General features: G+C 46.1%; 1 non-coding gene across 1 annotated transcript; it reads right to left on the bottom strand.

Annotated features, from left to right (window-relative positions):
* Positions 1-12730: 12730 nt before the first annotated feature.
* On the bottom strand, positions 12731-12813 carry TRNAL-UAA. The gene has a single exon. It is a non-coding gene; the product is annotated as a tRNA-Leu (tRNA).
* Positions 12814-14845: the final 2032 nt, after the last annotated feature.

Raw genomic sequence — 14845 nt, 5'->3', positions numbered from 1 at the left:
CCTAGAATTCCTGCAGGCTTCCAACTATTGCCAACTTAGAAGAAGTATTGACCATTTTCAGACCCTCTCTGATGGAACTGTGGGTGGACAGGGTTCAGACTGACAGTAAGTTCTTCAAAACTGGAAAGTTTTGACACTGCATTAGGCATAATTACACCTGTCAAAGATAACATACTCCTGGAAATTTTCTGTTGCAGAGCTAATGGCAGAGGGACTCTTGCAAAACCTTCCACAATAATTTCTGGATGCCTCAGGCCTTCAGGAACTATCTTGACAGGATGATGACATCTTGCTGTGCAACCGGAGGCTCTGCTTCAACTACAGGTGGTGTGGGACCAACCAATTTGGAGCTACTTTGCTTTTCTTCACCTGGACAAGTCCATCCTTTGCACTTCAGCATTGCCACCACTTACAGAGGCACAAGAAATATGAAGTCATAAAATGGACACTTGCCAGTCAGCTCCTCTGGTCTGTCACCTCCACTAAAGGGTAAACACTTCAACACAGCAAGGAAACACATGATAATACTGAGCTTCATGGCAAGACAATCCCCTTCTTCTCCCCTTCTCAATCCTAAAAATGACTTTATAAAAAGAAAAGGGAGATGTTCTCCCCCACCCCCCAAAAATATGATCACTTACAGGGCCAAGCACAGCACTGATGGTAGCCAAGAAATACATGCAATAACTGTGATATCCCTCCCTTGTTCAATTTCTTGCAAAGCCAGCAGTGCAAGGATTGATGTGAAGTTTCCCCCAGAACAGCAACTTTCCTCCCCACAAAGGAAAGCTCAACCAGATTGAGGCTAAGTAGGAGGGAAAGATCTGTGTTAGAGCAGGACTTGCTACAGCTTTTCCTCAGCTCCTAGCCTAGTCTATCCCAGTGCCTTCCCTGTCCAGGTGGATCTGAAAAACTGCTTTAGAGATCCTAGACAAAGACAGGCTATGCTGTGTACACATGGGCATGAGCCAAGGAACACACAAAGGTGTGTCAGCACTGCCTCAGAGCCTGCTAAGCAGGCTCACATGAGGCTTTTTCTTCCTTCCCAGTGGCACTTCTTCACTGCCACACCACCACACCCTTCCAGCTCCAAATTTGCATGCCCTGGGGAGCAGGAAGGTCAGCACTCAGTGCCAAAGGATGAAATGTTGAAATCCTCTTGCAGTTGAGATTGAATTAAGGGAGAAGGGATGGAGCATGCCAAAGGCAGTGAGGCTTAGATAAAAGCTCATTGTCTTCACCGGGAGCTGGGTTTGAATAAGAAGTTCAGGATTTGGCAGACTGTGTAAAGCATTGCAGAATGACTGCTATGTGCATGCAGCTAGTTTTCATGCATAATATATATAGGAGCATACCATATGTTTAAAGCATCAGACAATCAGGCCAATCTCGGATGATATTATAAAGCTTTCCTTCAGTGTTGCATTTGTTCTAAACAGATGCATTTTTCCTTTTCGCTCTCCTCCCCCTAAGCTTCCCAGCCTGCCAAAACTCATTTATAAGAAAACCAGGTGTCCGTCTTTAAAAAACAAAATAAATCAGTATACAAAGGAATCTGTCCAGGAAGAAAGCAAGTGCCCATCTCTTCTATTTTTGTTTCAAACAGGAAATATGTTGATAAACAAACTAACAAATGGACAAACAAGAATAAAAACAAGGAAAAGGAAGACATGAAAACTCACAGGAATTAGGTTCTGAATTCTACAAAGGCAAACGCTAATCATGCCAGTCCCCAAATGTACAGAACAGATGAATTCAAGAACAGAAAGTGCGCCAGTGCTAGCAGATATGCTCTGGATGAAACATGTCCTGCATCAGTTATGAGAAGGGCTGGATGCTCTTGTCTATAAAGTGTATGGTTTGATTTTATATTAATTTGTCATCAGCATCACCGGTCTCAGGGGCTCGTCTCTGCTCATTATAGGTGCTTTGCATACGTGGTTGGAAAAGAACTACCAGCTGATTTGCCTCGTTGCTGCTCTCTGCTGTTGCTGTGCTACCCTGATGTGAGGCTGGGCCTGGCTCATCAGGAGCTTTGCTGGGTCTGGCTTATCAGGAATGAGGTTGGGTCTGGCTCATCAGGAGCTCTGCTGGGCCTGGCTCATCGGGAGCTTTGCTGGGCCTGGCTCATCAGGAACAAGGCTGGGCCTGGCTTATCAATAGCTCTTCTGGGCCCAGCTCATCAGGAGCTCTGCTGGGCCTGGCTCAGCCCCAGCGGGTGCAGTGTCCCCGCAGCAGAGCAGCTCTGAGTGCTGGGAGACAGCCCAGCATCCCCCAGCATGCTGGGTGCTGGCAGCACAGGGAAGGGATGTGAGAAAATCCAAGGCAAACCCACCTTGTGTGAATCATCGGTTCGAGTAAGAGCAGCTCTGTCCTCCTGCAGCACTTCAAGAAACGTTGCCTCCATCAGTCCTTGGCGGAACAGGAAAACCAACTTTCAGGCAAAAGCCACCAGGCTCAGCAGCAGAGCAGCTGGGAATCCCCTGCAGCTGATTCCCTGTCCTTCACGTGGAGTTCCCTCCACTCGTCCGAGCTCTTAAGACTATGTTTTATATCCTAATTAAACTGAAACAAAAGGAATTGGATAACAGTCTAAAAGATTTGCAAGCTACATCTATTTCACAAAATTACTCCTGTTCCCACTAGTGTAGCTCATCAGGCCCAGCACATGCTCTAATGTGTGGGACTAATAGATTTGTAACAGTGATAGCTAATATGAGTCTGTTCCGGTTACATACTTATCATGGGTCCTTGCAGGCTTTCCATCAAAGCTGCTGAATGAAAGCACTTTTTATTAAAGGAAGAGGAAAAAAAAAACCCCACTTTGCCCATAAATCTCTCAGCACATTAGCCCTCAAAACAATTCACTGAGGCAAGGTCGTATTTCCCTTGCATTAATTTAGATCCTTGGAAAGTTCAGTGAGATGAGAAGACAAGACAAAACACAAAAGGCTGAGTCTTCAGTTGCTATGAATCAATGTGGCTTCCCATCATACATCTATCCAACCATACATCTAAAGAGAGCCATAGGAAATATGTAACTATGTCTTTAAAGTCTTGAGGTCTGGTAGTGATAATCCATATGTTGTATTATTATTTCAAAAGGAAGGTAGATGCTAAAATGACAGATTATATTTGACAGGTGAAAGCAGCTTTAACAGCCCAATAGAGAAAGTTTCTTTTTTATTTTAGCAGGATGGGGTTTGCCCCATGTTGTTGGGAGTCACCAGGTTTAAGAGGAGGGGAAAATATTCTGTTGCTTTGTTTTGTGTCCAGGCAGTATTTCTGTGGGATAAGCCCTGATGGCAGACACAGGGCTGGAGCAGAAATGACAAATCAAGTCACAGAGGGCCAGGCTGAAGTGAAGTAAGTGATGATGCTCTGCCTCTCAGTAATGTTCCATCCACTGCTCTGAAGAGCAAGGAAAGCTGCCAGCTCTGAGTCCTGTACTCGGCGCTGTCCCTTTGATACCACAGCTCTCTCAGTCATGTTTACACCCTTCAGATATTTTTAGGCCTTTTTTTCCCACATGCAGAACTACACGTTGTCATCTCATAGCCTAGTTTAGTGGTTTGAGCCTTCCCACATAAATCATTTTTCCCAGACATCTCATCATTTAGTGATCAGAAGGCAGAGGGGTGGTCTGGTTGCTGTTCTTTTATCTTCCTCCCCTGTTATCTGGTCACGTCATGGTGGCCAGGCCCAAGAATGTGATTTGTTTCAAGGACAAATCAGAAACAAATAAGGAAGAGCTGTTTCTTTCCCATGGCCCAATTTGCCTCTGTGGAAGCATACTATTTCATTTGCAATAATATACTGCTTCAAATTGATCTCCAGTTTTTCATCCACTGGGACTTCAAGGACCCCCAAGCCTTACCTGGAACTTGTGGAAAATAACTTACCAAAACTGTTAATTGCTGATATAATTGGAGGGGAAAGGGACCCCTTGAAAGCAGCTTATGGTTTAGGATTATTTCTAGTAGAAGGAACTTGATTTTTTAAAAGTATTTCAACAATAAATCCACTTTTCTCCTCAAGAGAAGATTTTAGTCTTCTTCACTTTGAGACCCTCCACATCTCTTTTTTCTGTGAGTTGTTTCAACTCTTTTGGGTAGCGTTCTTGCACATACACATATTTGGCTGGTTTACCAAAAAGCAAATATCACATTACAGTAAGGGATTTGTGGGCATGATCTGGTCCAACTAGACAGATAGCTAAGTACTGTAAAGAGTTCTGTCAAATAATTATTCTCATCAAATTTCATTCTCCATCATGGTCATGTTATCCAGCTCAAATCCTTGGTTCTTCTGTAAAAATGTCTTAGAATATCCCACACAAGCACCATTAAAACAAGCTATGCCAGATCATGAAACAGAAATGCATTCAACCCATTATTCTGTGAAGAAAAGGCTTTTACAGGCCAAATCCAATTACATGCCATGCTTGTAAATTCATTCCAGAAAACCTTTGTGGCCAAAAAGGTTCATGTTAGCCATTATGGGGTGTTTCTTAGCAAAAAATCTCCTATTGCTGCAACCACTCCTCCCCATCCCACCCTTGCAATGACCTCCAGCTAGTGCCAGATCCCAGCTGGTTGTTGGCACGAAGACCAGTATTCGGGTGGTTGGGAGCAGCATGACAATTACCAGGGGCTGGACAACGTGTCCTCCCTTTGCCCACCCCTGACTCGGAACCCCGGCGCTTCCCAGTCCAAGGAAGGGCTCCAAGAGCAGCAGCCTCACAACCAGGACCTGGCTATGGGTTAGCTCTTCATCAGACATTACACCCATCACTGTACAAGGCAGGTCTTGCTGCTGTGGAATGTAATCCTGCCTCTTTCTGTGGGTTCTGGAGGGTGGTGGGTAACCATAGAAACAGAGCTGTAAAACAGCAATGAGGTGACATGAAATAAAGTGCTACTGCCATGCAGCACCTGGGCAGAGCACTCCAGGAGGAGCCCTCGTGCATGCACTGGCATGGGCTGCAGCAGGGATGTCAAGTTACCATGGGAAGGATGGCACCAACCGTCAATGCAACTTAAATTCCTTAAATTAAAGCCCAGAAAGCCATTATCCTTGCACACTTTTTCATTCCATTCCTGAAGGCAGCGGGTCATGCTGAGCTCTGCTCCATGTCCCCACACAGCTGCAAGGCTGTGTTCACCAAAATCTCCTATGAGTACATGTAGGACTATGAAAGTCTTGTCAGATTTTTCTGAAGGAAATTCAGTCTCTTCTTGGCTTGTTTCAAAGCTTGTTCATGTGTGGAGAACACTCTTTTAATTATACAGAAGTACTTAAATATGAGACATCCTAGAAACAGTGGTGTTCAGTAACCTCCAGTAACCTGGAGGAGCAGGTTCCCAGATCACCATCATAAAAATATCAGCTTCTGTTCTGTCAAACAGAAGTTGAATGACTGTGGTGCTCAGATTTGCCATACCAAGGAGGTTTCCATTTTAACACTGGGCTTCCTGGCTTTCTCTCAAGGCATTCCCATGAATCTCAGTATTCTGTGGGGACTGTGGAAGGTACAACTATAAAAGTCATGATCTTAGGAGGAGAGAAAAAGCAGATGCTCTTCCTCCACCTTCATTATTCATCTGCACTGGGAACAGTCTCCACTTGGACCTGAGATTTCAGCCCAGCATTAATGCTTTTCAAACCATATCTACACCTTCAGCTGTGGAAAACACTGATGCAAGTGCAGCACAGTCGTACACTGACACTGGTTTCTGTCTGTGAATTCTCCTACACACAGGACATGATAATAAATCATACACAGAGCTTGTTGATCGATTCTGCCCGAGCAGTATGTTGGTCTCCAGGGCCAACAAACCAGCACTTAAATTAAGTTTCCTTGCTCAGTGTGCCACGCTGCAACAAAAAAAAAAAAAAAAAAGTTGTTGTGCATCCCAGGCAGGTCATTTAGCCTCTTGTGCAAGGAGAATGGCAAAAAGATACACATGTAGGCATTAGAAAATGCTCCCACTTGATGTTCCTAAAGTGAGCTCTCCAACAGCTCATTTCCCCTGTAGTCTTCCTAACAATTAATGGAAAAATAGAGTCTTCTGGGAAAATTGTCACTGGGTAATTAATAAAAAATGAAACAGAGAGAGCAAAAACTACAGGGATGTTGCAGAAAGGCTGCAAATTGAAAGAGGCCGACTTAGAGTTGTGATGCCTTCCCAGTCTCAAAGGGAACTTAACATGTGCTCCATGTTCCTCAATGGCTCACTCCAACTCTCCACTTCTTCCATTCACACTTTTGAAACAGGAGACATGATGGAAATGTTCAGGCCCTGCTACACTTCTCAATGGCCCAACATGAACAGACCTGCTCAAACAGATGGGGAATGGCTGTCAAGGACAAATCTCCAGAGTCATTCGGTGATCTATTACCAGGTGATCACTTGCAAATAAAGATCACTGTTTGTTTTCTACCTGTGGTTTCAATCTGTTTATCCTTTTGATGTGGAGGGTTCATTAAAACCCAGGAAAGGGGTCCTTTCTCTATCAAAGCAGTGATGCAATATCCTTTTGCTTTGGAATCTCTGTAATGGTTCCCCAAAGAGCAAACAGTCAAGCACATTTGTCTCACAGTTCCCAAAGCAGAGTAGAGTTTTAAAAAACCCTAAGATTTCACGGTCAAAATTGATGCTCTATTGGGATAAGGGGTTGGGAAAGCATTGCTGGAAATGTCCATCTCTCAGCTCTGTCTCCACCTGCAGTTTGCCAACATGAGTGCCTAAGTTGTCACAGATGCTGGGGAATCCTGAGGGGAAAGAGGATGAAGATGGATGGTCTTATGATTAAGCCAGAGGACAGGGATTCAAGGGACCTGGTGTCACTTATAGACCTCCTGGGCTGACTTTGGGAAAGTCAATTAACCTCTCTGTGCTTCTGTTCGCCATCTGTAACATGGAGATAAGAGACTTCCCTACAGCACAGGAGTGTTCGAAGGAGACTTGTGTGGTTGACAGATGCTCTCATCCGATGCCAACAGGAGTCATGAGATTTCATTGACAGGAGAGTGATGGAGTAGAGAAGACCCACTGCCATTTGGGGTTATGTGGCTTTGTGAAAACTCAATAGGTATCTGTTCTGCTTCCCTTGCCACCTGCTTCACACCTGTCTGTCTTACAAGGCACAAACACTCTCCTGACCAAGCACTGGTTCCAGTACCAGCTGTGGGAACCCACGTGTCTCACAGGATGATCCCACGAGAGGAAATGTACAAGTGAGGATTTTTTGACATTAAAAAAAGTTATGTGGGTCTCAGAAATAGCTATGGAAAGAGCCTGTCTTACCCCCATGAGTGTGGAAGTAACTGAGGTGAAATGTTCTGCTTCCCTGGTCTGCTGCCCTTGTGCCCATGGGGCACCCAGATAATTCCCAGTCCTGCCCATCACAGCAATGCAAGAGGTATCACAGCTGGCCCCACCTGTCCTCCTCTCCCACCAGGCTAGAGGAGCTCACTAACATCTCCAAGACTTTTACAGCTCTGTAAACAAGGGAACATAATTTGCAATGATGCTTTTTGATTTCTGGTTGTTTTTTTTGGTTTTTTTTTTAAAGACACCAGAAAAAGAAAAGCATTCTTGTGCTTTCACAGGAAACACTCTATTTCCTCTTCCAATTTCACAAGACAAGTTAAAGCATCTAATTCTGACCCTGGCAAAGCCTGCCTGACCCTTTCCTGCAAGGCTCAGGGGAAGAATTTCTTTCCCTCTCCTGGGATGATGCTTTTTGATTTCTGGTTGGGTTTTTTTGTTTTGTTTTTTTAAGACACCAGAAAAAGAAAAGCATTCTTATGCTTTCACAGGAAACACTCTATTTCCTTTTCCAATTTCACAAGACAAGTTAAAGCATCTAATCCTGACCCTGGCAAAGCCTGCCTGACCCTTTCCTGCAAGGCTCAGGGGAAGAATTTCTTTCCCTCTCCTGGGAGGAGAGGTGGGTGGTTTGGTTTGGTTTTTTTCTTCTATTAAAAACCCATAGTATTATTAAAAAGGAATTGTTCAATTCCTTTAATTGGTTCAGAAGATAAATTCTTCCCTCAGCCCAGGGGGTCATGGCCATCAGCAGCTATTTATTAGCAGCATTGATTGAGAAGAACAGCCTTTAAATGGAAATAAATTCAATTCTATGGCAAAGAGTATTTCATACAGGCTATTAATATTAGACAAGGAGATTAACAGTTTTATTTCATATTTGTTTGTTCCCCTCCTCAGCTCATAGCTATCTTCACTACTCCCAGTTACTTCCCATGTTTCTCACCAACCATCCCCTCCCCATCAAGGGAATTTCCTTACCTGCATGGGTGAGAGCAGGCACAAGGATGATAATGATGATAGAGACTTGAATGAGCTCAGGGAGGCTCCAAATCAGGTCCCTGGGAACCAGTGGAGGAGGGGAGGTGATGGGGAGCAAGATGAGGCTTCTACATGCATGCACAATAGAAATGAGAGGGGGAGAAGAGCTCTCCTATGCTCTCCGGGGAATTTTTTGTTATATTTTTGCCTTCTCCACTGCTCAAAAACTCTTTGCCACCCTCTTGTCAACTCCAGAGTACATTCATAGTGCACACCTTCATTCCAGTGTTTAATTGCTTGAGATTGTTACTTGTAGGCTGCTAATTTATTAAAACCATATCTCTCATGTTACTCTGGAGCCCACAAGAATCATTGCCTTCTATTAAAGGCAGTGGTGCATGCCTGCTTGTCTTTTTTCTCTGGCCACCTCTGTAATTGCAGCCCATTGCTAAGATGTGAAACTCTGCCCTACCAGCTCAGCATCCTCCACTGGGAGTGTTTGGATGAGGAACAAATGCAGGAGACAAATTCATTTGGGATATAACCAGAAATAACTATTCTGATGTTCACAGATATTGCACAGGGCACACAAAAAGCCTCTAAGCTGTTCAGGTCACATTTCACAGATGGGCCAAAAAGTGAAGCCAGAGATTCCTGACACAGATGTCAGTGGAAGCATCATGCAGACCAGACCTTGACAAAACATGATGATAGATCCCTACAGCATCCCATGGAGCCAGCACTGTCCTTGCCCAGATAAGCACAGAAAGATCTTCCCTGGTCATATGAGCCATCTTTCGAGTCACACACATCCCTCAAAGCAGACACATGCTCCATACACTGGTGCCACAAGCACAGATGGGACTCCCATGCCAGGAGATAGAGAGAGAGGGATACACATAGCACACAACTCTCCATACACCAAGTGTCTGATACAGGCCAGAAGCTCCCTGCTTCTTCTCAGCCACCCCCTCTCCAACAGGTCTGTCCATCTCCAAAAGGCTGCCCAGCTGCCTTCATCATCTCCTGACTCTGCTCTGCCTTTGAAGAGCTTCCTGGCAGCCCCATGCACGCAGCTGATCCTACAGAACTGCTCCATCCATCTAACATGGAGAAGTAGCCTCTCTTGAAGCAGTGCCTGAGCCTGGTTTTCAAACTCCTAAAGAAAAGAAATCAACAGACAATTCAGTGATGGAAAATCACTCTGTACTTGAGATACTGCTGAGCAGCAGTGGGGAAGTTGTCCATCCCTCTCAGATTGTTTTCTGAGATTCTGTAATTGCAAGAGACAGATACCTTTCAATATGTAAGGACAACACCACTACACTCTTGTGTCATAGCACAGCTCACATTTTAGACACAGTGTTACCCTCAAATTTGGGTTCCTGTGATTCACTTCCTCATCTGGATTTGGCAGATGAGGATGTAGAGGTGCAAGTTCACACATAAGATCAAACCACCACCACATGTTGGGATGGACACTGGATCCAGACCAGCTGGGAGATGCCTTGTGGAGTTTACAGCCAGCTGTCAGAAGGACTCAGGAATCTAAACCGTCCGGTGGTCCAAAGGCCACCAATAGTCCACAATGCACCCAGACAGACCATGACACTTTTCAGAGTCAGTGAGCATCTGGACAGAGCTAACAGCATCTGCAGGCAGGTGCAGGCAGGGGAAGCAGAGGCACAGGAAGAGGCACAGGTACCAGCTCTCAATACTCAGCAGCCAGCAATTAGAACAGCAGCAATACAAGACTAAAACAATAACGTTTTGTTTATCCCCCAAACAGTTAGCTCATTTTAGCACTCTGCCTCCAAGTGCTAGGTAACAACAGGATGCAAGGCAGCTTTCAGTATCCAAAACAGTGTGGGTGCATCTGTGCTTGTAAAGTGGAGGGTTGCTGCTCTGGACTCCCAGTGCTGGAAATGCTGTGGTTGCAGGTGGTGGTGTCAGCTCTAGGTTAGATTGAATATAGGGATTTCTCAGGGATATGGAGTGGAGGCAAGCTCCACTAGCTGCTCTGGTGTCTATGGACTGGCTTTGACCCACATCCTTTGAAGATCTGGCTCCCTGTTCCTGAAACAGCCTGCCTCATTCTAAGACTGTTTTGCTTTTACCTATTTGATGTCCAAACATCCCAGGGTCTATCTGACACCTGCAAGCAGAACCACACAGCAAAAGACAGACTTACAAAGATACAAAAAACCCATTTCATTTAGATTAAACAAGGCTATTATTGTGGTTTAATATAGGAATTGATTATTATAAGTATGCATATTGAGCTTAACAGCTTAGATTTGTATCTGTTTCATCACTGTTAATCTTTGATAAATATGTTTTTAATAATCTCTGGGTATTTATTGAACATAAAACTGTCATATGAAATTGAGAATAAGATTGCTAAAGATACTTATTATACGCTACTTCAACACAAATTCATTATTAAAAACCTTTCACTGAGGCTTACTTTTAACCACAACATAACTGATGCGGATACTGCATAGTTAATCTATAATAAATATATTTGCAAAAAACTATTGATATTTAACCTGCAGTAACTGTCTCAATAAATATGATACATGGAAATGGCTTTTGAACAAGCTGCTCTTTTTTTAGCTCTGTCAGACCCTTGGAGGATGTGGGGTGAGAAGGGGGAAAGCTATGGCCTCATGTAAGGCAGTTCACTTATCAGTCCCCACAGCCTTCCCCTACCCTGGTCACTTCACTCATTCCTGTTGCAATCCCCAAATCTCCAGCCCCGGAGTCTTACAGGGATTTGTCACTTGGTCTCAGTCCTGACTCATATTAACATCTGGCCCCAGCCATCCCTACAACTCTGGTGGGCTGTGCCATACAAGGGCTGTTAATTCAGCTCCTGCTGCCCCCAGATGATGCTCTGTCTGCCCAATGCTTTTGTAAAGTGGATAAGCACCCTCGAGGGATTGAAACACACAGAACCCATACCCCTTGGGCAGTAAAAACACAAGCTTTTTGAGAATATGGATCAACAGAGAAGCTCAAATGAGGAGATTTCAGTTTTGAACTCAGCAGAAGCCACCAAATGCCTTTGACACATGAACTAGACAGGAGTCTGACTCCAAGCCATCAGAGGCAAAGGACTTGACCCACAGTGCTGCTGAGACCCCCTGGGATATCTCAAAGATGTGTTTGTCATTCTTTGCGTCACTTAATGACTGAGGTTAGTTGCAACAAGTCAAGTATAGCACAAAAAGATATGCACAAAATTTCCATCCCAGCACTAATCAAATGGGAAAGGAGCAGAGTAATTCCTCCCCTGCCCTCTCCTCTGGGTCTTGCCCCATTTGTTATATGGCCACTCATAAGGCCCTTTAAGGCTTCCTGGAGGCCACTGTCTGATTCTCACATATCAGAGAGAGCCAAAGATCTCAACGTGCAACTTTTAATTGAGCTGTATCATCTGCCACAAACATGAAATTAATGGTCCTACATCATAATCATAAATTCATACATAACCCCATGCACCAGCAAATAACTCTTTGCAGTGATACTACAATGGTAAGCTGATTTGCAAGAAGTGCACGCTTCCCAGGAATCCTAATTAACCAAATTAACACCATCACTTCAAATCATGTCCCAGCAGTAGGACATTTCCGATTGGCCTCGGGCTGGAGCAAAGCAGCCAAATAAAATCCTGACAGCATCTCTGCGAGTCCAGCAGCATAACCCTCTGCTGGGGGAAATATCTGCTGCCCATCCATGCACACAAAGAAGGGAGCAAAAGTCCCGTGAGCATTTGGAGGCACTGACCCAAAACAGACCATGCATAGTGACCCCGTGCAGCAGAGGAACAGCTCTCAGCTCCTTGTGCATTTCCCAAGTCTAACCAGCAGCATGAGGAACACTGTCCTGCCATGCTGGCTTCTTCCAGGGGGTTGTGACACTGCCAAATCCCCTCAGAGAGTGCCAAATGTTGCTTTGGGTGAGTCTGCAATGGGTCTGGGGTCATGGGGCAGGGCTGATAAAAGGAACTGACTTTCAGAAACCCCAAACCTGTTTCCCTGAACCCACTTGTTCGCACTGGTTTCCCCTTGTGACTTACCCAAAATATTTAGTGCTCAACACCTTTTTTTCCCCCCCGTTCTGGGTAGTCAGGTTTTTCTATTTCTGCCATGGGAAAAACAAGTCACTATTTTGGGAGCATGTGGGATTCAAGCCTATGACTGTCTCAGCACTCCCTGCTTGGAAGAGGAGATCCACAGCCTGTGTGCTAGAGGGACTGGCTTGTGTCTCTGTACATATTCAGCCTGGATGGCAGGGAGGCCCAGTCATGGCCTCAGCTCCCCAGGCACAGTGCCAGAGACCCCCTCCCTGCTCTGAAGTGATGCTCCAAAAGCTGGGCTGGGAACTTTGGACCCGGAGGAAAAGGAGTCTCCTACCAGAAGTGGGGTTCGAACCCACGCGGGCATGCACCCATTGGATCTTAAGTCCAACGCCTTCACCACTCGGCCATCCTGGTGGGCTCTGGGCTCTCCCCTGGCCCACCAGCTGCTCCCTGAGTGCTCGCAACTCACCAAGCCCTCAGGGTCCCAACCCAGGACACTTCCCAAGCCCAATGGCACCATTCCCTCCTCACTGCCTTCTTTAATGTCTCCAGCAACTGATTGAGCATCTCATCAGGAGAGAGTAGGTCTCATGGGCCATGAAGAATGGCACAGCCCCTGTGTGCCACCCTAGATCCTCATGCAAGAACCACAGTCACTGGTGGTGATGCCAACTGGGACCCTGTAGCAGGAGGGACATCTCTGGGAGGTCCCTCCTGACCCCACTGGATCCTCAGGGGAAGGGAGCAGCTCGGACAGCCTGGCAGCTCTCAGCCAGACACAGCACACTGTTAAAGCCCTGGCTCTGCACCCCAGGTGCCACTCCTTACCCCCTCCTGTCTGCATAAGGTACCCTGCTAGTGCATTTAGCTGGGACAGACAGTGGTATAGGTAGGTCTTTATTTTTGGGATGAGGTGCAGCTTTGTTTCTATCATCTAGGGAGAAGAAAAAAACCCAAAGACCACTATTGAACCTCATGGGATTCAAACCCACAACCCTTAAGATGCCCACATGAAGGAAGTCTTTAGCCCTTATGCCACAGAAGCCTGATAATTTCTGTTTCTGAATTCAGCCGTCCTCAATCTTCTCAGGCCAGCACCTTCACACAGGGATGTTATCTCAGAGAAACCCTGCCAGCCCTTTCACCAGAGCATTCTGTCTGCTGGAGATACTCTTAGCCAGGCTTTCCTGGTCCTGTCCTGCTTCAGGGTGAGAGCAATTTCCTCCTTTCTTCCACAGGGACCACTCATTGCTGCACTCTGGGGTAGCTGATCAACTTGGAGGGCTTCTGATTGGCTGATGGAAAGGTGAGAGGCACTAAAAAGGGATATTTCCCGGCCTCAAAGGAGGGTGGCACAGAGCTCCTCAGTCTGGAGGGGTCGCCCTGGCCTCCAGAGATAGTTCACAGGTACTAGGAAAAAGGCATCAGTATTCCAGACATCTCATGAGGGAATGCTGCACGTCCTCAGCTCGGTGGAGGACTCGGTCAACCTATTCATATGCTGACAGCAGGAGGAAAACTCACACGAGGGGACAGAAACTTTCCCTTTTTACCCTGTTCATTACAGCCACAGCAATCTGCCGTGCTGGTCTGTGTGTGCAGAATCACAGCACAGCATCCCTGGATGCCTCCAGCTGCAGCACCCACATTAATATCAAATGAAGTCATGCTCACAAAGGGTGTTGTGCTCGCCAGCTCCCGAGGAATCTGCTCCTAATGAGCGACTTCAAAGCATTAATGAGCTTGCAAAGCTCTCCTCTTCGTTTACAGGGCTGGATCTCACACGCTTGGCATTAAGACAGGGGTCACCCGTCAGCAGAGGAGAATGCGTGTGCATGTCAGCGAATATAATATATTTGTCATCCTGTAAGAAGCAAAGATTAATCATGCCCTCCCAAAAAGGAAGTTTTTATGCCACATCTGCTCTTCACAGCATGGAGAGAAGGGACCTGCCCGCAAGGATGTCCATAACCCACACTGCTCAGATCCCCAAAGAGCCCAGCTTTGAAGTTAACAACCCACCTTAACCCCTTGGGTCCAGGCTAGGAAATGCTACTTGAATTGGCAGCCCGGGGGATGAATAAAGTGGTGGAATTCTGCTCCAGCGAAGGTTTAATGCATGCATGGAGGGAGGGAGTGGTATGGATGTGTGAGAGAGCAGGCTTGACTGATGCTTCCTGCTCTGTGGCATCCATCCAGCACAGGCAGGGAAGGGAGATGCTGGCCCAGAACAGCAGGGCTGCACAATGCATCTGCTGCTCTCTCCAGGGGCCACTCTCTCCCAGACACAACCCCCTCCAAGCCTCCCTGAGCTCACCATAAATCCTTGTGTTGAAACAGCCTCCAGTGCCTGGCCAGCAGCCCATCTGCACCCATTTGAGGAGCTGAGCCGATCCATTGTGCTGAGCTGGGAGGCAGCCACACAGTCAAACTGTGGGAAGGGACC

The sequence above is a fragment of the Passer montanus genome, unplaced genomic scaffold (assembly GCF_014805655.1).
Source record: "Passer montanus isolate IOZ18808 unplaced genomic scaffold, ASM1480565v1 scaffold9, whole genome shotgun sequence".
In the NCBI taxonomy this organism is placed as follows: Eukaryota; Metazoa; Chordata; class Aves; order Passeriformes; family Passeridae; genus Passer; species Passer montanus.
This window is presented reverse-complemented; position numbering and strand designations above follow the sequence as displayed.